The sequence below is a fragment of the Schistocerca americana genome, chromosome 5 (genome assembly GCF_021461395.2).
Source record: "Schistocerca americana isolate TAMUIC-IGC-003095 chromosome 5, iqSchAmer2.1, whole genome shotgun sequence".
Taxonomy (NCBI): Eukaryota; Metazoa; Arthropoda; class Insecta; order Orthoptera; family Acrididae; genus Schistocerca; species Schistocerca americana.
The window spans coordinates 423,930,204-423,953,391 of record NC_060123.1 but is presented as its reverse complement, the minus strand read 5'-3'; positions in this window follow the sequence as shown (position 1 = coordinate 423,953,391).

The following is a 23,188-nucleotide window of genomic DNA, read 5'->3' as shown; positions in this document are numbered from 1 at the left end:
TAGTTATAACGGAATGTTGTCTACTCCTTGGGCCTTGTTTCGACTCAGGTCTATCGGTGCTCTGTCAAACTCTTCACGCAGTATCATATATCCCATTTCATCTTCATCTACAACCTCTTCCATTTCCATAATATTGTCCTCAAGTACATCGCCCCTGTATAGACCCTCTATATACTCCTTCCGCCTTTCTGCTTTCCCTTCTTTGCTTAGAACTGGGTTTCCATCTGAGCTCTTGATATTCATACAAGTGGTTCTCTTTTCTCCAAAGGTCTCTTTAATTTTCCTGTAGGCGGTGTCTATCTTACCCCTGGTGAGACAAGCCTCTACATCCTTACATTTCTCCTCTAGCCATCCCTGCTTAGCCATTTTGCACTTCATGTCGATCTCATTTTTGAGACGTTTCTTTTCCTTTTTGCCTGCTTCATTTACTGCATTTTTATATTTTCTCCTTTGATCAATAAAGTTCAAAAGATCTTCTGTTACCCAAGGATTTCTACTAGCCCTCGTCTTTTTACCTACTTTATGCTCTGCTGCCTTCACTACTTCATCCCTTAAAGGTACCCATTCGTCTTCTACTGTATTTCTTTCCCCCATTGCTGTCAATTGTTCCCTTATGCTCTCCTTGAAACTCTGTACAATCTCTGGTTCTTTCAGTTTATCCAGGTCCCATGTCCTTAAATTCCCACCTTTTTGCAGTTTCTTCAGTTTTAATCTACAGTTCATAACCGATAGATTGTGGTCAGAGTCCAAATCTGCCCATGGAAATGTCATACAATTTAAATCCTGGTTCCTAAATCTCTGTCTTACCATTATATAATCTATCTGAAACCTGTCAGTATTTCCAGGCTTCTTCCATTTATACCACATTCTTTTATGATTCTTGAACCAAGTGTTAGCTATCATTAAGTTGTGCTCTGTGCAAAATTCTACCAGACGGCTTTCTCTTTCATTTCTACCACCCAATCCATATTCACCTACTACGTTTCCTTCTCCTCCTTTTCCTACTACCGAATTCCAGTCACCCATTACTATTAAATTTCCGTCTCCTTTCACTAACTGAATAAATTCTTTTATTTCATCATACATTTCTTCAATTTCTTCGTCATCTGCACAGCTAGTTGGCGTATAAACTTGTACTACTGTGGTAGGCGTGGGCTTCGTGTCTATCTTGGCCACAACAATGCGTTCACTATGCTGTTTGTAGTAGCTTACCCGCACTCCAATTTTTGTATTCATTATCAAACCTACTCCTGCAGTCCCCCGTTTTGATTTTGTATTTATAACCCTGTATTTGCCTGACCAAAAGTGTTGTTCCTCCTGCCACCGAACTTCACTAATTCCCACTATATCTAACTTTAACCTATCCATTTCCCTTTTTAAATTTTCTAACGTACCTGCCCGATTAAGGGATCTGACATTCCACGCTCCGATCCGTAGAACGCCAGTTTTCTTTCTCAATAATATTTAACTGAATGAAAATTTGTCGTTCGTGATACACAGCGAAATGTGAACCTTTATATTAGTATCTATGAAACCATTATAAATATAATGAGCTAACGTAAAAATGTTCTCTTCCAATTAAGTCGCATAGACAATTAGGTCTTCTTTGGGAATTAGGTATTGCTTGATAGATGTCGCTGAGCTGCATTATTAAATGTGAATTCGATTTGTGTGTGTATACTGAATCTCCATTAAAAGTATCAATAAATATATTTTGTTTCATTAAGACTACGTCATCTGGAGAACCGTTGGCATTTCAGATAAAACGGTAAGATAAATTTCATTCGGTGCAATTGATATAATTAAATACAGAAGCTCTTCGTTTGGTAACTGATCAATGAAAAAGCCATTTTGTGTGCAGTTACTACTTCCGAATTACATTCATCAGAAGAGGCAGTCATTTATTTTTCTCGAAGTCCAATAACTTTTCGGCGAGCAGTTTTCCGAATGGAAACTTCATTCCTCGTCACGGTCTGTAAAATACCAAACGAACAGTTCCCAAGCTAATTGTGGGCCTTTGCTATTTGTAGTTTTAATGTATATGAAAGTTAACAGTCTGAACTTTTACAAAGCTAACTGAGATGAAATCAAAGATATAATTAGGCCCCAGTTTTCTTATACCGTTACCGACAAACGACAGAGCTCCAGTGAACAGTCTTACATACCATTCAATGCTCTTGATCATTAGATTCAGAATATACAGTTAATTTCTAGTAATCGCAGGTGGAAATGCTATAACTGGCGACCTCAGACGAGTACTGCCTGTAAAATACGAAGTTTTACGAGAATATGTAATGTATATAACGCATAAGTTTACGGCGTTTTTATTTTGCATTTTGGTATTCTGGTTGCTATTGATTTATTTATCGATTATAATTTTTTTATTTGTAATTCAGTGTTGCTGCTTGAGTTCATACATTGCCATTTTTCATTTGGAGATAGTGGGTAGCGCTCTGGACACTAGAAAATGTGGTAACAAGTGGAGAAATCGGAGCTTTTCCTCCATATTTTCAAGGTGAGTTCAATAGAGGGGTGACAGGAGTGGATGCAGCCAGAAACAATTGCGCAATGTATGGGAATAATCCCGACACCGCTGCCGCGGACTTTGACACCCATTCCACACCTGTAACTTCATCGTCACATACCCTCTCCAGCCACCACCACTGCACCTCCCAATCCCCTGCAACCGTCACTTGGTGCACTTCCCCTTTTCCAGTCCCTTTCTCTCCAGGCACTTCATCCTCAGTAGCACCCTTTTCAGATCCAGCAGATGGACCAAATTCATCAAGTGCAGCTGGAACACCTACATTGCCAACACCTTGCCTGGATCCATCTGCACTATCACCATAGACTCTGCCAGATGTTTCTGCAATGAATTCCTATGTTGTGGTACCCTTTCCCCCAACCCACTTTGAAACATTTCTGTCACCCAATTCACCCCAGTTGCATCCACCACTCCCTCCTTACCCACATCTCCTTAGAAACGACGCTGCCTCCACCCCAGATCATAATAAAACATCCAGACCAACGGAAAGCAAAGACTTCTTCGACTGCCAGGCCATCCCATCTACAACAATGACTACAGAACATCACACTCAAATCTTTTTCCGTCCTGACTTAAACTAACTCGATCAAAAATTATCCTCTTCGAAACCAGAAAATGTATCCCTTCTTTATTCATCGCTCAGATCATCCCTAGAAAAAACGCTGTCCTTATATAGTTTCCTAATTCCAAATTCCACAACAGACTCCTCCATTTCACATCCATTCCGAATGCAAATCTCAGATCCTTTCCTACAACCGCCCACACCAAGCAATTTCACAACCTCTTCGTCAACCCCGCACCATCACTGCCATTATCAAAGGGATTGACCCTGAGACCAAGATGGAGAAGGGGGAGACCAATTCCCATTCTGACTTTGGAGAGCAATCAGTATCATTGATGATTCTGGCCAGACCTTCAAAGTCCACATTTTCACAGAATCCCCAACAATAACAGAACACCTGTTCTACCAAGGGGCCGTGATCTACAAATGCCAATACATTGTTAAACCATCCAAATCCCATCACCAGTTCTAACACTGCCAAAGATGCCTAATGTATACTGACAGCAAAAACCCTTCCATCTGCTCCCATTGCAAATTCCACATTTTCCACAAGCAATGCCCAAATCTCACCTCCCCTCCCTCATTCAATACCAGTAACTTGCCTCACCCAAATGCAGGGCTGAATCTCCATCTTCTAAATGCAAGCTTACAACTCCCTCCACCCCAACAACTTCTTCCTCCCACTACCCACAGCTGAACACATCTCTTTTATGACCACAGTTCTTCAAAACACCTATCCTTTCCAAAGACCACAGACCCTACATTAAATTTCCCTTGTTTGTCACTCTGTCTTCCATTCCACCACACAAGACACTTATTCCTGCAGAAACGTCCTCAAAGTCTTCCACAATTTCACCACTAGTTTAAACCCACCCCAAAATACACATCCCCATCACCCCTTCTCTCCCTAAGTCATAGTGGAACAGCAGTATGATATCCCATTTCGCAGTATCCAGTCCTTTTCAGTCAACAAACACATCTCCATGCACACCCTCTCCCAACACTGTACTAATATTTTTCTCTTGAATGAAACCATCCTCCACCCTGATCATACTATCAGTAATGCACCTTGCATCCTCTATCCAACAAAACCGCTTCCCATGGTTCCCTGTTTGGCCATAACCCCTCTATAACATTCCTACCCTATACCTTATTCTCACTCTCCTACTGAGAACTGTTACTGTTATCTGTGCCACTATTTATATCTGACCATATCATACCATTCGAAATGACTTCCTCATCCGCATACACCATACCTTTTCTACCTTTTCCTTTCCTCCGTTGAAGATGATATAGTCGTTCTTCTTCTACATACCGGCCCTGAAAGGAATTCCACTTCTGAAGTTATCTGCGTCTGCACTAACTTCCTTGGGCACATTACTTCAGTGGTCCTCTACCCCATCGGAAGCGATCATGCACCTGTCCTACCCACAATCCACTACACCACGCACCCTACCCATGTCGTCACACCTCTTTCCTCTCCTGAACATATCCAGGACCGCTCCTGTACCAACTAGGCTGCCTACAGCGACTTCATTGTCACCCAACTTGGAAGCAATCCCCCATCCTTCCAACACCCCAATAACATCCACCATGCCGCCACGTTCCAACAGACAGACTTACCATATTCCTGCGAAACCCATCTACCTACACTGTCGCACACTACCTCCACATGCTCTCCTATTCCTCTGTGAATCCTGTAGTCTTTACTGAACTTTCCTGCACACTCGTGAGTGAGACATACTTACCCGATACCGTCAAGTACAACCTGTCTGAAATATGCTCAATGCAAAGAAACGCTGCGTTTGGTGCCAGACAGACACAAACCCCAACGGGATACTGCCTGTAAACTCTTCAAGGCACTGGCGTTTCACTGTCTGACTAGCAACAACGCTGCCGCCTTCTATAGCTCCCCACATTATAATCATAATACCCGTAGCAACCTAAACAAAGCCAACCACTTTGCATCCTACCTCCCTGACGCATTCATCAACCCAGATGACCCCCACTTCGATTACTCCGTATTTCCGACTGTCCAAGAGCGGACCACCTCTCGCACCTAGCTATAAGTACCCCGACAACATCCCAAAGACAGAACTCAGTTCTTCAATAGCGACACAAAACATTCAAAAGATACTCCATAACAAATGCAACATTGCTACCAGTCGCAACTGCGTAATCTACAGGCACATAAAATAATGTTCTCTCTTCTTCCTAGATGTCCTAGCCACAATTTATAATAGAGTAATTCATGTAGATTTCTATCCTGAGCTGTGGAAATTCTTTCAATCTTTCTCTTCCTCAAACACAAGTAACCTGTCTCTGACTCCACCTCCTATCGTCTTGTCAGCCGCAAGTAGCAGTCCGTACTGCTTCGACGTTCTCATAAACACCTACAACAACACCTGTCCATTCTGTCCAATTTCTCCTGTGATGAACAGTTTCTGTACCTTACTCATCTCCTATCTCACCAATTGAATAGTCGCAAATCCGCCATTTTTGTCTTCCTTGAACTCAAAAAAGTATCATCTTTAAACTCCAGCCCTACGCAATTAGCATAAATTATGTCCATGTTCTCGCATGCTCTCTGTCTAACCGCCCATCCTTTGTCACTCTCAACAACACCAACTTCCATATCCTCCATCCCGCTGCTGGTGTATGCCAAGTTTTCACCCTCTCTCCTTTCCTGTACGTCCTCTAAATCACCGATACCCCTACGCTCCCTACCCATATTCATTGTCTCCAGTATGCTGATGACATCGCGTTTCTCGCCCTGTACCTGCCCTCCAGAAATCCCAACGTTCTCAACCCGCTCTCCTCCAGATGCAACCAGTGGCTCCTCAAAATTGACCCCACAAAAACACAGGCAATAATTATAGACCGAACCACCCACAGCTTCTTTCCCCAAAACTTTTACCTTACCATTTATTATCGTCATATCCATTTGAGTAACACACTAAAATACCTCAGACACTTGACTGGCGACTGACATCTAAGGCCTCCATTCAACAGGAAGTCCACAATACACTGAAATTACTAAAACTGTTAACTAGCCGAACATTCCTTCACATCTGTAAATACCTGTTTCACCCAGTCTCTGCAAGGCAAATGTAGCATGGACATACGCTCTTATCCTCCCCTACCCACACCCTCTTCCAACTTATAAGATTCTCTCCCTCCTCTTTCATCTTGAACATATCCGAATATCTCACGTTATCTGTACACGCGACACTAGCCACCCCTTACTTTCCCCACTGTTCACTGTTCCTGATACTCTGCCGCGCCTGTACCACCACATTTCCTGAATCCTACACCTCAGCACTCTTCATGTCCTCTCTCAACAAAATTTTAATCGTCTTCCCATATTAGATCCCGAAATCCGCTTTGATACCCGTCCTACCAAATCTAAACAGAATCCACTCCATCTTCTTAGGTCAGGGCCACCATCCCCTCCACTCCTGTCCACCCACATCCTAAGGCTTGGTCAGCAACGGCATCCCGCTTCTCTCTCCCGAATTTTTTCTCCAAACATCCACCCACACAATTACCCTCTAATGTACTATCCCAACTGCTACGATCCCGTGATACCCCTCTTCTTGCCAGTTTAGACGTACCCATAACTTCATTCGCTTATGTCTTTATCTTAATCAGTCAACTCACAAGCTTTTAGCTTCTTTAACTTATGCAAGTGTCCCTCTGTTTCTTTTTTTGTCTGTTCTGAAATATTTATTTCTCTGTTCATCTGTGCCAATCTTTTATTTAATCAATAAATGCCCCTTTTATTTTGGCTTAATCTGTGTAAGTAGGCTGTTTAGGTTCTTATATTGGTAACGTCAAGTAGCGCTCAGTATGAAAATCACTGGCTGTGCTGTGTGCAGTCTGTGGCTAGTTTACATTGTTGTCTGCCATTGTAGTGTTGGGCAGCTGGATGTTAACAGCGCGTAGCGTTGCGCAGTTGGAGTTGAGCCGCCAGCAGTGGTGGATGTGGGGAGAGAAATGGCGGAATTTTGAAACTTGTAAGACTGGATGTCATGAACTGCTATATATATTATGACTTTTGATGACTATTAAGGTAAATACATTGTTTGTTCTCTATAAAAATCTTTCATTTGCTAACTATGCCTATCAGTAGTTAGTGCCTTCCGTAGTTCGAATCTTTTATTTAGCTGGCAGTAGTGGCGCTCGCTGTATTGCAGTAGTTCGAGTAACCAATATTTTTGTGAGGTAAGTGATTTGTGAAACGTATAGGTTAATGTTAGTCAGGGCCATTCTTTGGTAGGGATTTTTGAAAGTCAGATTGAGTTGCGCTAAAAATATTGTGTGTCAGTTTAAGCACAGTCATGTATAATTGTCCTAAGGGGACGTTTCATCTGGATATATATCTTTCTACTACGTAAAATATTTATTTTTCCAACCGCTGCGTCCTGTTTTATAATGTGTTTTACACTTGTTATTCTCATATATCTGAAGAGCGGAGACTTGTAGCCTCTGACAGACTACCCCCTGCCCATAGTGGACCAGGGGAATGAGATGGCAATAAAGGAAAGAAAAGCCACCACGGATTTATCCAAATATCTGTATTTAAGGCGACCCTGATGCTCGATGCAACGACCCGTAACCATCCGTATAGATGGACCGACGAAACTCTTGCCAGACCACAAAGGATGTTATAAAGTCCCATCACTCTCAGACCGAGATTACCTTTAACCAATCGCAACATTTCTGTAATTTTTCTGGGTGGTCGGAAAACTAGTCTGATTCCCAGCGTCCGCAGCTCGTGGTCGTGGGGTAGCGTTCTTGCTTCCCACGCCCGGGTTCCCGGGTTCGATTCCCGGCGGGGTCAGGGATTTTCTCTGCCTCGTGATGACTGGGTGTTGTGTGATGTCCTTAGGTTAGTTAGGTTAAAGCAGTTCTAAGTTCTATGGGACTGATGACCATAGCTGTTAAGTCCCATAGTGCTCAGAGCCATTTTTTTGATTCCTAGTATGTTTAGGACTATCTATCTTGCTAGTTGTTGCACCGCAGAATGTAGACCGTGCCATGTCTTAGTCTTCTTGGCTGGTTTGAACGGCGTCGCGTCTTGGCTTTCTCAACTTCGTTGATCTAATATCATGGACTGAAAACCCGTTCCTTCAGAACGCTGTCTGCAGATGCTTACACCTAGAACCGAGGTGGTTCATGTCCGAAATAGTCCGGCTCTGTGTACTAAAGAATGCAGCATAGCTCCCTTCTCAGCTAGACGATGAAAGCTACGCCCATCAAGATGCATATTTGCATACGTCGGTTTTCTGTAAGCAGAAAGACCGGATCGTCCATCTGATTTTCGTTCTACCAACATATTTGAGAAAGGTATTTTCTCGTCCTTCTCTGCCTCCACCGTAAACCTTAAGCAGGAATGTATATCATTCGAAGTGTATCGTCAGCATATCTGAAGATTACATTAGATTAGATCTACTTTCATTCCAATCTATCTGTAGTGAGGAGGTCCTCCATTATGTAGAACATGTCAGAAAAACAATAATACATGACAAATATTTACAACTCAAACAAATAAGCTAATCGACCATTCCACAGGTCCCAAGTGGAATGATCGTCTTTTTTTTAATGAACGCTATGTGAATGAAGCATTTTACAAGCACTAATGCACTGAATTTAAAATAAAAAAGAAATTTTCTATTTAGAAGGTAATAAACATGTAATAGAACTACTATAATACCAATTTACAATGAACACATTACTGCATTGAAATTGTGCATAAGTTAGATTGTACTTACACAGACACACACACACACACATTTATTTACAGTGAACACATAACTGCACTGAAATTGTGCAGAAGTTGTATTGTACTGCACACACACACACACACACACACACACACACACACACACACACAAACACAAACACACACATGCACATACACAAATCAGTTGGTTCTACTGAGAAATTCATCAATGGAGTAGAAGGAGTTGGCCACTAATAAATCCTTCACACTTCTCTTAAACTGAATTTAATTGGTTGTTAAGCTTTTTATGGCTACTGGCAAGTTATTGAAAATGTGTGTTCCCGAACAATGCAGACCTTTTTGTACAAGAGTATGTGACTTTACATCCTTGTGAACATTATTCTTATTTCTAGTACTGATTGCACGAATTGAGCTGTTGGTTTGTAAAAGTGATACATTTTTAATGACAAATATCATAGAGGAATAAATATATTGGGAAAAAGTAGTTAGTATCCCTAGTTCTCTAAATAGGCTTATGCAGGATGTTCTTGTCTTCACACCACATATAACTCTTACTGCACGTTTTTGTGCCTGGAAACCATTATCCTGGCTTGATGAATTACCCCAAAAAATAATCCCATATGACATTATGGATTGAAAGTAAGCATAGTATGCCAGTTTTTTCATTTTTATATTCCCTATGTCTGACACCCTTTGCACTGCAAATAGAGATTTGTTCAGACGCTTCAGCAGTTCTGCGGTGTGCTCTTCCCAGTTGAATTTATTATCAAGCTGTAATCCCTAGAATTTAACACTGTCCACTTCTTCTATCTGCTTGTCATCGTAAGTTAGGCATATACTCGTGGTACACCCCTTACAAGTTCTGAATTGCATTTAGTGTGTTTTTTCAAAGTTTAGTGGCAAAGAATTGGCTAGGAATCAGTGATTAATATCCACAAATATTTTACTAGCCTATCTTTGTACGACCACACTTGATTTACTATTTACTGCAATGTTTGTATCATCAGCAAACAAAACGAACTTGGCATCTGGTAATGTTACTTATGAAAGGTCATTGATATACACAAGAAAAACTAAGAGCCCTAAAATTAAACCTTGTGGGGCTCCACATGTAATTAGTTCCCAGTTGGATGATGGCTGATAGCTTAATATATGTCTCCTTCCTAATAACATCCATTGTTTCCTGCCAGAGATACAAGATTTGAACCATTTCCCAGCATTTCCTATTACACCATAATATTCTAATTTTCTTGAAAGGATATTGTGATTTACACAGTCAAATTCCTTTGACACATTACAAGATATACCAGTTGCTTGCAATTTTTTGTCTAATGAATGAAGCACATTTGCACTGTAACTGTAGATATCCTTCTCAATATCAGAACCCTTTATAAATCCGAACTGCGACTTTGACAGTATGTTATTTGAGATAAGATGGTAATAAAGCGGATTGTACATAACTTTTTCTAAAATTTTTGAAAACACTGGCAAAACAAATTGGACAGAAATTTGATGATATTTCTTTATCTCCCTTCTTAAACAGTGGCTTAACTTCAGAATATTCCCATCATTCAGGAAATATTCCACTGTTAAACGACTGGTTAAACAGATAGCTTAATATGTTACTTAACCCAGAATCACAATCTTTAATTAACTTTGTTGATATTTCATCATACTCACTAGATGTTTTTCATTTTAATGATTTTATGATGGGCACTATTTCTGCTGGGATAGTGAGGGTCATATTCATATTATGGAAGTTACTTGAAATGTCTGGTCTGAGGTGTTCCATAGCAGCATCTACAGAACCCAACAACCCCATATTTTCAGTAACAGTTATAAAATGTTTGTTAAGAAGTTCTTAAGACTATACACATGTGTCACCAGTGTATAATTTATTCTTAATGCTATTTGTCTCTCTTCATGTCTGGTTCTACCAGTCTCCTCCTTCACTATATCACATAATGTCTTTATTTTGTATCTGATGTCACCATCTTTTCCTAGTAATATATTTGCTTTGATGTCCATATTACAGTCTTTAATATTTTTCAATATTTCTGGTAATGTGCTATAGCATCAACATCATAACAGTTTCGAATTGACAGATACAGCTTTCCTTTTGTTTTAGAAGATACCCCTATTGCTTGAGTAACCCATGGCTTCTTTGTAGAATTTGCTCTAACCTTGGTTAGTTTTGGAGGAAAAGAGTGCTCAAATTAGGTAAGCACTTTATTAACAAAAGTGTTATATTTTTCATTCATGCCATGAGCACTGTAAACAACAGTCCAGTGAATGTCTCTGAGGACTGTCCTAAAATAATCAATTATTGGCTTATTGATTACTCTCTTGAGCTCAGATTTAACAGATTTTCTTTCCTGTTGGGTATTAACATTTAATAGAAGGGCGTTGACTATTGGTTGTGTGATATAATTTTGTTCATTGGAATTTTCTATAAAGATATTATCAACGGCTGTTTGTGAGCAATTGGCTATGCTATTGGAGAACTTTACAGTGAGAATTAAGTTGAATGATATACTAACTCCATAAAGTTCTTATCGGTAGAGTATTTAAGGAAATCTATATTAAAATCACTAGCAACCACTGTTTCTTTGTTGTAGGTTGTTAAATGGGCTACTACAGCTTCAAGTTGATTTATGAGCAGATTACAGTTACCTGCAGGTGCTCGATATACACTTAATATTATGAAGGATTTTTGGTGAAATTATACTTCTGTTGCAAAGGCTTCTATATGCTGTTGTAGACCAAATTTATGAATGTCTATGTTCTTAAAATTATGACAGTTTCCGATGTACGTGGCAACTTCTCCCTTCTCCATTTCTGCTCTACAAAAGTGAGATGCTAATCTAAACCCTGTAATGCTTAAAAGTTCTATACAAGTTGTCACATGTTGTTCAAAGAGGATGATTATGTCAGGTGGGTTTGAAGACTCTAATTCATCTATTCAGGTAATTAATTCATTAATTTTATTTCTCAGCAAGATGACGGGAAGGGTGCCCTGTTCAACGATCATTCTTCAAAATCTTATATGAAAAATTTAGCTTTGGTTGCTGAAAGTGGCGAACCTATGGCTGTTCCATCAGTCACTTCATAATAATTACCATCATACAAGGCGTAAGTGGTCGTCAAAGCGAGTCCAAAATCATTTCAAAATTTCCACGGAGAAATGAGCAGCCAACAGTACTATTGCGATTTTCCACTGCCACAATGTCGAGGCTAATAATGACTTCATTTAGGCCTATCCTCATCCGTTTTATGATGGCAACAAACGTTTGTGAGTTTTTAATATGATGTGTACAGCGATCTATTATAGATGCCAATAGATTAGTTAAATACTTTGCATATCAGAAACGTTTTAGATGAATTCAGTACGCATAAGAATGTGATCATAGCGACCTAACGCATTTATGGTACAGAAATTGCTTAAGATGATTATCATACAAATTTAGCTCTGTAACCTTCCTGTGCTACAACAGGATATCGAATACATGGACCATTTATATTGTGTCTTGATACAATAGTTGATTAGCTAGCAAGTGCGCACATAAAAGCTTAAGTCGAAAGAGTAATTAAACTTAAGTTTTGTGGTCATTTTAAGTAAAATTAAAATTTTTTATTTATATTCTTGAGTGTTTTCTTTCCATAATTAGTTGTGTGCTGTGAAATGTAAGCAAACGTTCATGAAAAGAAATGCCTGAGGAGAAATACAAACATTCCCTAAAGGTATTGTAAAAGCTTTTAATATAGGCACATTGTGATGAACGTCAACAGAATATGTACTTAATTATTCAAATAATGTTTAGCAATTTCCAGCAGTAATTATTTTAAATAAAAGAAGACAGTGCATGTACCTTACTGGGGAGGCCAAGAGCATAGGTCGTCAACTTCTGAAACGTATTTATTGGAATTCTGTGCATATGATTTTTGGCACAGTTCGATGTTTCGGACACTGACTTCATCCTAATAATGTGAGCAATTTTCCATTTCTCGGTTTTTTCCATTTCAATAAACAACGATCTGCAAAATTCTAGAATACCACGTGCCAACACTTTGCAATCAATACACATATGGAAGATTGGCCATACAGTTAAATTTCGCAACGCAAATTGGAAAATGATGACTACAAAGATTTATTGTACGTAATGTAAACATGTCAATATTTTGTGAGTTCACGTTAGCTAAAGAACTATGCTCTAATAAAAAGCGTCACACGATTCACGAAAGGAGGCTATTTCGGACTTTATGTTAAGCGATATCCTTAACAGCTCAGTGATATAACTAAAGAATAGTATGTAATAAATGACTCAGAATACAACCAAATGTCAAAGTCATTACTATTACAGACTTTCATTTAAAGCTGTAGTGCATGAATTTTGAATAATAAATAAACAGTGAACCGTACGACTGTACTAGAGGGTTGCAAACGAAAACAGATCTACTGCTGATCGTACGTAGTTAATTATACTAACCTAAACAGATGTGTCGAATCTTGTGAGTATATGTAGCATTGTGTGAAGGAAGTCCTGCGTCGATCGTAAACCGATATACGGCCAGACTCTAAAATTAAAACCGCGCGAGAACATACTGCGCCCGGCGAACTGTCATGCTAGCGTAATGTAAATATTGGTCGACGAAAATGTTCAGCCCCACGCTGGATTCAGGCTGTGGAATGTCAGCCACGTGGCCATGTAGTATTTCCAGTCATTGAGAACACCTTGAATGATTGCTCTCCTAAGGACACTTCTCAGGTGCGTTTAGTGACGTCACTACTCGGTCAGATTGACTATAAACCACGTCACGACATATGAACAACGTATGTGGTGAGGTAAAAACAGTATAACCTGTACAATACGACCTCGAATGAAACGACAACACAGACTGATAATTAAAGAAGATCAGTCAAATTGATTACTGTTACTACAAACAACAAAACAAACATTAACTATGCGTCCTTGTGCGAATATCTGTACTAGCAATCCTCCTTTCCTGCTGTCACGTCAAGGCAGCTTTTCTGTATGTTAATATAAAACGACTGTATTTCACGTGCCCATAAAAAATGATATGCCGGACCTCTAGAACAACACAGTCTGACGTCATGTATCCTGTCGGCTTCCGACATCTTGACCCATCTCTCCGTGTTCCTGTCTACTTTCGATGGTCCTGGCATCGAACCTCAACCTGTCAGGCGAGCTGTCGCGCCCCCTGTTTACCTCGACAACTCAGTAGAATCCAATGAACTACCACTCTCCATACAATGTAACAATAATTTGTTTAAGGATGTATTATAGAGAATATGAAAAACAGTCATAACGATTATTTTCTCCTTTGTGATGAACGCTGATCGATATAAGTATTTAAAGACAAAACGTACAAGCGTCAATATCTCATGGAAAGTGAAAAAATATAAACTTCATTCTACATAAAAATCTCGAACAAAAACTTACAAAGAACTTATCATGTCACAATGTAAGCAAACTGAATGTAATACGTCGAAAACAATATCTACAAAATTCCTAAAGAAACATATTAATATTTTACGTTATTACGCAAAAACCAAATGTGATGTCTGTACGTCCATCACTGGTTTTGACCCTGTTTCCCAGTGGACCATGACTGAACAGGTGGAGAAAAAAAAATTCGGGATACCAGTTAAATCACAGACCCCAGTCAAGCGGCAAATTCTGTAAAGAGCCGTTAAATGACTCACAATCAATTAACTTATAACACAGTTGTAATTCAAATGAAAGACTCAATATGCAATATTTCTGTCGAAATACAAAGAATTTAAATAAAAGCAAAAAGACAATCCTCAACAATTAACTGTGTATGTGCAAAGTGAAGTGACTCGTTACCGAATACTGATCTCAAATGTAAGTGTGCATCCAGAGATCAGTATTCCAGAGAACATTTGTGAATTTACAGCCATATTTAAGGATTTCCTTCTTTCGTCTATGTGAATGACAGCATCAAGTAGACACAATAAAAATAATATTGATTTTTTTGAAAATTTGTCGTCTGTGAAAGACAGCGATAAGCCAACATAGTTATTAGTATCCATAGGAAAAACAAAGACGCTAATGTCTATAAAACAATTATAAACGTTGTGGACCAACGTTACAAAGATCTCTTACAATAAATTGAGCCTCGTAGACAATTACGTATTGTTGGAAACCGGGTTTTTCTTCGTCGCTGTCTCTGAGCTGTATTATCTCATTTGAGTATGATATGCGCGTGTAGATTGAATGTCCTTTAAAAGTATCAACAAATTATTTTTTTGCAATAAGACGTCGTTTGAAGAATCTCTTTATTTTAGGTAAAAAGAAAAGATAAATTTCATTGGCCTCAAGTGAGATAGAAAATTTCGGAAGCTTTTCGTTTGGTTCGCAATTATTTCAGAAGCTATCTTCGGCGTCTTTACTAGTTGCGTATTACATTCATTAGTACCTTCAGTCATTTATTTTTCTCTAAGTCCGATAACCTTAAGTGCAGTTATTCCAATAGGAAACTTCATTCCTTTCACAGTCGGTAAAATACCAATGAATTGTTTCCAAACTAACTATAGACCATATTTATTTTGCAGTTTTAAAGTAAATAGTCGTTAACAGCACTACTGTCATTCTTAACGTCTACGAAAGTAGCTCCTATTAAACGAAAGATATAATTTGGCCCCAGTTTTCTTATAGCGTTACTGCCAGAGGCAGAGCTCCAACGAACAGTTTTACGCAACGTTATATTCCCTTGAATATCACATTCAGAATATACCATCAATTTCTCGTAATCGCAGGCGGAAATGTTATACAGGGCTTACATATCAGCAAAATAATGCCCGCTTGCATACGGCGATCGTTTTTACTGCTTGTTTTGGTGCTTCACAAACCATACCTTGGCAAGTAAAGCCGCCGGATCTCTAGCCAGCTGAGAATGTTTGGAGCTTTATAGACAGGAACCCCACCCAGCTCAGGATTTAAACAATCTAAGGCGCCAATAGGACCGAATTTGGTATAATACCTCTCAGGACGACATCCAATAACTATATCAATCGATGCCAAACCAAATAACTGCTTGCATAAGGGCCAGATGTGGACCAAAAAGTAATTGACTTCCTGTAGTTCTGAAGGTCTTCCTGTTGAATAAACAATACGATTTTTCTGACCTTTTAATCATTTGCTTGTCTGTACATGTACATCACATCTGCCGATATACGTTCCCATTGGATAATCCTTTTTTGGTGGGTCATTTCTTTTGTCATAGAATGTACTAAAATCGCATTATATAACTAAGAAATATCTCTGGTGTTTAAAAAATTAAAAAAACATATGGATTACTTTAAAATACCTTATGCAAGTATTTACAGCCCTGCAGGCAAGTGGAAGCATGTGCTTATAGACCCAATTGCTCCCACATATTAATTACATGTTCCTAATTTTAAATTAGTGTACATGTGATCACACTATTTTAGACTCTAAAGTCAGTCAAGATCTTTCAGGCAATGTCATTAATTGTCCATAGCATCAAAATAATTGTTTCAAAAGTTTTTGGCCGTATACACAGAAATATATTTTAACAGCATACCTGCCGTCACATCTTCAGTTAATGACTTCAGAAGTTCATATAGCATCTTCGTGAAAGTATGATATTTTCCACTCTGAAGGAGTAAGAAAATCACAACACGTGTTTTTATTTCACCAATAATAACACTTTCGGCTAGCTTGTGGTCAAGTTTGTTTGCTTCAGTGTGTGCTGGGTTATATGGTGCTCGGTGGATGTGAACACACGTGGCACAACACAAAATGTTGGTCCGCTATCAGCTCGAAATGACCAGTATATGCGTATTTGCGCCCGTAATTATGTTTACCCCGTGCGAGGGGTCAGAGGCAGATGCCGCACACGTCGGAATGCGTGCCGCAGTTCCGGGAAACCACAGAACACTTCTGTGGTGGGCAGCGCGGATCGTGCATACCACGGACGCAACTGCTGTGTGGTTTTGTCTGTAAAACGGCAGTGGATTGCATGTCACTCAAACTGAAACCTACCTCCCTCGTCAATGACAGTCCATCGTAGCACCATCCTATCCGAGAAAGTATCTTGAAAATTGTGAGTTATTTCGCTTTACTGATGGTATTTGCAGAACAAGGCTACGGATGTAAGCTGATAACATTGCAAATTAGGGATGGTGATTATCGCTGAAACAACCGGTTTTGTGTCATATCGCTTTTTTGAATGTCAGTTTAACCTTAGTGTTAAAACCGCTAATAACAACCGGTATATGAAATAACCGATTTTCGGATATTTATTTACTGTAATAAACGTGCAAATCGAACAAAGACCGAAAAATGTTGACTTTGTCGGTTCCTATCAAAATAAATTAAGAAGGACAGTAGAATAAGACTCATTACGTCCAGCATTCACTGCTTGTCTCAGAAAGTGATAAATGGTTTTATACAGTCTGTCTGCGTATGGTTCAAATGGCTCTAAGCACTATGGGACTTATCATCCGTGGTCAGCAGTCCCCTAGAACTTAGAACCACTTAAACCTAACTAACCCAAGGACATCACACAAATCCATGTCCGAGGCAGGATACGAACCTGCGACCGTAGCTGTCACGCGGTTCCAGACTGAAGCGCCTAGAACCGCACGGCCACACCGACCGGCCCGTCGGCTTAGCTGGGGGGTAACGTGCTCGCCTCCCAAGCAACCGGGCCCGGGTTCGATTGCCAGCCAGGTTGGAGATCTTCTCTGCTCGTGGACTGGGTGTTATATTGTCTTCATCATCATGTCATCCTCATCCCCGGCGGGCAAATCGCCCAATGTGGCGTCGAATGAAATAAGACTTGCACCTGGCGGATGAATTTCACCAGCTTGGGCCTCCCGGCCAACGATGCCATACGCTCATTTCGTTTCATTATCTTGATTGAATACTACAAAAGATCACCAGTATTCTCCTACTGATGCTAATATTTTGGATCTCTGCTCAAAAATAATGCAGTAATCGAGGATCATATCACTGTCTAAGCATTTCGGAGATCTAGTGCAAAAGAGTGAAGAACTCTGTTTTACATGTTAACTTGGTCGTTCTTTAAAGCTACAAGCAGATAGAGACATATGTTGTAGACAGAGGCAACAGATGCGCTTATTTCTATTTTTATTGTAAGATGTGAATCAACTATTAAGTTTTAAGTGTTCTACTTGTATAAAGTCGCAGGTTCTTTGTGGTTCCCCACGATCTTAATCTTTTAAAGTGAATATAGCATCGGACTTCACTGATACTGCACTTCGTACAATGCTCCCAGACAAGAGAAGATGGCATTCTGTAACGAAACTGATGGCCTGAGTCAACTGCGAGAAACTACCTTGTTGGCCAGATTCGGGAAGTATTGCTCAATGCATGTACACGCGTACCATCAAAACAACCACGTCGTGTGGTAACCGATACTTATCTCAGCAATGCTGTACTATCCGACGGCAATGTTGTTGCACTTGGCCTCCCATGGCGTTTATTTAAAACAGCCGTTGACATTACAGCAGACAAGTGCAGTGGTGACTGAGGAAAACTCATCGCACTGTGGATGATTTCAAGACAGTTGTGGATACAACAAGTTGCTCAGCGTGTCCTCGTGAAATGTTACGATAAGAACCCACGATAAGCCAACCAAAGTACCCTCACTACCACGTGCAACAATATTGTTGTCAGTTAACACAAATTCTTAAGCGACGTGTTTGTTGTTAGCTTCTGTTGACATTGTTACTAAAATAGAAGTGACAACTTTTCCATTTTCTATAATAACGAAATATATCAAAGCAATGGAAATCTTACGAATAAAAATTACTCTTTCTTAAAAACGATTTATTCAAAAACCAAAAATTTTAGCACTTTTGCTATGTATATGTGATATTTCGGTGTTTTCACAAGGTTATTAGTAATTTTTTTTAACCTGTTGTAAGTAAGAACAAAAAATTACCGAATACAGGTTATTCAGAACTAAAATACCGATATCTGTTTTTAATCTATCTGCCGCTACTGAAGAGGCCCCATAGAATTTTCTGACTGCTTCTTACAATCATTTCTCATGGCTGTGTCTACAAGAGAAGCTCTAATGCGTAATTTTTTTTTTTTACGGAAAATTAAATCTCAAATTTCGCCAAATGCCTTACTATAGCGGGCCTTATCTGCTAATGTAACGCTTCGAAATAAAGTGTCATGTTAAAATAATCGAATGACTACTGACGTACCTCCATTATTTCAGCGTGATGAAATGGAGGATTTATGGGAAGTTGTAGTGCATTTATATGACGGAAATGGGAAAGAGAGGAGGGAGTATGGAAATTATTATTAGTTTGTTGTTGACTTCTGTCCGAAGACTGGCTTGATGCAGCTTTTCACACTAATCTTGTGAAAGTATCTTCATCTCTAAATAGAATAATAAAACATCCATTTGAATGTGTCTATTGACATGTTTTTCACTCTCTATATAACGTGTACAGAATTATCTTTCCCATGCCATACATTTTGTTCAGTCTTTTCATTATGTGGAAAACCAGTAGCCGTGAGGCATGAGTTCTGTACTACTGTGGTGCCCACTAGATTTCTGTATGTCTTAGCTATGGTAATTTGTTTACTATGCTGCCATTGTAGTTTAACAGCATTCCTATTTTCTTGGTCATTATTAGACGCACGCCTACAATAAGCCTATTTTATTTCGAGTTGATAATCCTATACTCAGCTGTACAAAATCCAGTTCGTTAAACCACGTCGTTTCACACTGTATTTAACTTCTGGTGATTTAAGTTTTTTTTCACTATCTCTAATCTACAGTGGTGGTTACTGGATCAGTAATTCCACGCTCGAGTCCATGGAACGTCATATACTATTTTGTTAAGTATGGCAATTAACAACTTTAACTGTGAGAAGTTATTGTGAATTGTGATTTAAATTATGATCAGTCGTCATTTTCAGGCAAAAACGAAGTACATCATACATCGATCCCTAGAATATAACTGAATCAAAATCCAATGGCTACAGATAAACTAATTTTGACAACTATAATTGATGATAATTTTATTTAACAATTACATAAGGGCTGTGAATTCGTCCCATCCGTTATCAGATTTAATATGATTTTTTTGTGTTCTTTTCATGAGAAGTCACTGATAGAAGATTTCATTGTGTGATTGTTGCAACGTCTGAATATTTTACACAAGGGGACGCCACTAGCGTTCAAACTAATTGTAGAGCTGTATGACTTCAGGATATAGGACGGGGGTAATTTTTCCGTGTCACAGTCCTAACAGAGCAATGTCATGTTGACTAACATCACAAGCGTATACTATAATTCACCCACTCTCAAGGCAGCTGCACGTTATAGGAACCATGCGATAGGAATAGATTTCCAGAGAAACCCCACCGATATCGTAGTGTATTAGGTATTGCTGTCTTTTTCATAGAGTCACACAAGCCACCATTCCAAGGACACGTCTGTTCTTCAAGGACAATGTGTAGGCACTATTTTTGAATATCTCACTTATAAAACCGCAGCGCATTAACGGAGCTGTCGCATGTACATAGGCGATTCATGTGGAAAGGTTTCTGCCGTCGTTATGGCCGCACGACCCGAATTAACAGACGTTGAACGCGGAATGGTAGTTGGAGCCAGTGGCAGGGGACAGACCTTTAAGAAAATCGTTAATGAATTCAGTTTTCCGAGATCCACAGTGTCAAGAGTGTGCCGAGAATACTAAATTTCAGGCATCACGGAAAATGCAGTGGCGGACGGCCTTCACATAGCGAGCGAGAGCAGCGGTGTTTACGCACAGTCGTCAGTGCAACATTGCATGATATAATCGCCGAAATCAATGAGGGACGTACATCGAACATATGCGATAAGGCAGTGGAACCAAGTTTGGCGTTAATGAGCTATGGCAGCAGCCTAAAGATGCGAGTGCCTTTGCTAACGCAACGAAATCGCCTGAAGGGCCTCTTCTCGATATGTGACCACTGTGAATGTTGGTGGTGTTTCAGTAATGATGTGGTTGTGTTTGCATGGAATACTGGGTCATTCAGTTCAACTGAACCGATCACTGACAGGTAATGGTTATATTCGGCTACTTGGAGACCAAATACCGAACTCATGTCACTGGGCCACAATTGTTCACGACTGGTTTGAAGAACATTCCGGACACCGCGAGTGAATGATTTGGCTACGCATATTGAGCGACGTGAATCTCACCATATATTTATAGGACATAATAGAGAGGTCAGCTCGTGCTCAGCATCCTGCATCGGCTACACTTACACAGTTATGGACGAATACAGAAGCAGTATGGCTCAGTATTTATGCACTGGACATCCAACGATTTGTTGCGTCAACGGTACGTCGAGGTTCTGCACTACGCCAGGGAAAATGAGGCCCCACAAGATACTAGGAGGTATCCTACGACTCCAATGAATGGTACACTAACAATCCAGAAAACATCTAAGGAAGTATAATTAACAAGAACAGGTAAATATAAAGTGTAGCATAAAAATCTGAAAATAAGATACAAACAGTAGAGACTAAAAATAAAGACAGTCTTTAGTGTGACGTCATAAGCGAGTGACTGCGTGTGAGATCGCTCTCTAAGTTTTCATATATTTTTAGGTTTCAGGTACATATTTTAACGGTTTTTGTGATAATATTTACTATATAAGTGACGTATTAGTGATTTCTTCATTCACCTCTGCCTTTCTTGTGTTGTGACCTGATATTTGTGAGTGTTTCGTGTCGAGCAACTTAACCTCTTGCCTGTGTTTACATTCCGCGCTGACCAGTTGCAGCTCTAGCGGCGCATCGAAAGATAAGTACTAATTAATTGTTTGTGAATAGTGGTTTATTTAGGAACTTTAGTAGTCTTCAACCGGTGTTCTTGGTGTTTTCTGGTGAAATAATTTCAGAAGAACCTTTTGGGAACTGTTTTCAGCTTCGTTACTGTGTCATTAGACGTTTGATTCTCTTTCTGTATTAGTCTTTTGTTATATTCACATTTGTTGTTTATTAATACTGTTAATAATAGTCGTTACTTCCCTTGTAGAGTAAGTTTGTGTTTACTGTAGTCAGGTTTTTAACATCATCTTATTGTAGTAGCGGAATTTAGAAAAAGTAAAATTTTACCATGAGTGAGAAGTGTGGGCTTTGCCGTAGGTTCGTGAGTAGTGGATTGCGGTGTGAGACTTGTTCGAAGTATTTTCACTGGGGGGGAATGCAGTGGGGAAGCCAGTGGGCATTCTGGTGCGATCCTCTCCTGAAACTGCAGGTTATGCAGCAAGAGTAAGTTGATAGAGGGGCAGGAGCGTAAGATCTGTGCCCTTCAGGTGCAGTTGAAAATCGCGCAGGAGGAGCTAGATAGGATGAGGAGGGAGAAGGGGGTTGAGGAATGGGAGCTGGCTGTTGGCAAGAGATCTGCTAGGAGGAGAAGATTTTCAGATAGTTTTACTATTGGTGTTTACAATAGATATGACCAACTGTCAGAGTCTAGTGGAGAGGAATCTCTAGTAGCTGTAGATGTAGGAAGTGTGCAGCAGACCTCAGTAGTTACTGTGCCTAGAACAGTTGCAAAGTTGAAGAGGAAGAAGAAGGTTCTGCTGTTAGGTAGTTCTCATGGCAGAGGTGTAGGCCAGCAGTTGCAGGATGTGCTGGGGAGTGATTACCAGGTCACCAGCATTGTGAAGCCTAATGCAGGGTTGGCTCAGGTGACTGTTAACATAGGGGGGTTATGTAGGGATTTTACTAAAGAGGATCAGGTAGTGACTGTGGGTGGTGCTGGTAATAGTATCGGTAGGGATGGGGAGTGTAACATATATGGTGACCTGGAAAAGATAGCCACTCTGACTGGTAACACGAATATGCATTTCGTGGAACTGTTTCAGCGTCACGATCTGCCTCATCTTAATACAGCCGTCAGGCGTAATAACATGAGACTTGGGGGTGCACTGATGACAGAAAGCATGGGTCACATTTCAGTGGTGTCGGTGGAGTCTATCAGCAGGACGGGTTTCACTAGACATGGCCTGCACCTCAACAGGTATGGGAAGGGAAGGTTGGCAAAGCTTATAGGTGACAGCATAGGTGTGGTTGGTGGGATCACTCATGGGAAAATTCCTGCAGTAGTGGGTGTTAGCGCTGCACCTTTTTTAGATTGAAGTCAGCTGATAGGTATTCCTGCTTAAGGGAAGTCTCTCTAACTAGGGAATCACTTTTGACAAAGCTTAGGTATCCGAGTAATGAGGGAATTAGTATATTTCATCAAAATATACAAGGTATTAGAGATAAAGTTAGTGAACTG